The sequence below is a fragment of the Capsicum annuum genome, unplaced genomic scaffold (genome assembly GCF_002878395.1).
Source record: "Capsicum annuum cultivar UCD-10X-F1 unplaced genomic scaffold, UCD10Xv1.1 ctg56013, whole genome shotgun sequence".
Lineage (NCBI taxonomy): Eukaryota > Viridiplantae > Streptophyta > Magnoliopsida > Solanales > Solanaceae > Capsicum > Capsicum annuum.
Window position 1 is genome coordinate 1 of NW_025864375.1, and position 1,164 is coordinate 1,164.

Here is a 1,164-nt window from a genome sequence, read left to right on the forward strand (position 1 = left end):
TTCGATAAAAGGAATGAGGGAAGCTCCAATAGAAAAATATTGAAAAGGAAAAATACTTCGAAGATGAACCTGTTCCCATGCAATAGTCAAGAATTCTTGACGGAATCGAGCTGGAACAACCTGTTCTTCCTGAATATCCTGATTTAAGGCTAAAGAATTTCCTGCTGCTACCATATAGTATTCATCTCTACCTAGTGATAAATAAAGCATCCGTACCCCGGTTGACCTCTCAGAAATTTCATAAAAAGGGCTTTCTAGAGATCCCCAATGACCAATCCTCGCATGAATTGCTAAGGATCCAATAAGTCCAACATTGATTCCTTCAGATATGTCAATTGGGCAAATACGTCCATAGTGACTAGGATGGATATCTCGTATCCGAAAACTAGCAGTGCGACCTGTCAGTCCTCCAGGGCCTAAATAACTTAATTTTCTCCCATGAACTATTTGTGTTAATGGATTAGTTCGATCCAAAACTTGAGATAATGGGTGTAAACCAAAAAAGGATTCATAAGTAGTTGTTAACGGAGTTGAGGTTACCAAATTCTGAGGTGTCGGTATCAATTTATGCCGAATTGCTCCACATATAGTCCCCCGAACCACATTTTCTAAACGAACCAGAGCCAATCCGAATTGATCTTGTAAAAGATCTGCTACAGAACGAATATGTTTATTTTTCAAATGATTCATATCGTCAAGTGCACCCATTCCAAATTTTAGCCCAATCAAATGATCGGCGGCTGCCAATATATCTCGTGGTAACAAAAATGTATTGTTCTGGGGTATATCAAGGTTCAGTCTTCGGTTCATATTTCGTCGACCAATCCTTCCTAATTCACATCTTTGTTGAAAGAATTTATTTTGTAATTCCTTACATAAGGATTCAAAAAATACCGTATCGCCACCTACAGAAGCAAATTGTTGATAAAACTCCAAAATGGCATTTTCTTTTGACCCAATTTTTTTTCTCTCCTTATTACTCAGAAAAGACAAAAAACTTTCAGGATAGCAAACATTCTCTAGAATTTCTCTTAGATTCAAACCCATAGCTGATGATAGAACTAGAATAGATTTTTTTGTTTCCTACTTACACGAGCCCATATCCTTGCTTTTCTATTAATTTCTAATTCTGATCTTCCTCTCTAATCTGATATTATGGTGCCG

The 1,164-nt window shown here is 37.0% G+C and overlaps 1 pseudogene; it reads right to left on the minus strand.

The window, feature by feature from the left end:
• Positions 1-6: 6 nt before the first annotated feature.
• LOC124893222 lies at positions 7-1,157 on the minus strand (annotated as a pseudogene).
• Between the last annotated feature and the right edge of the window lie 7 nt (positions 1,158-1,164).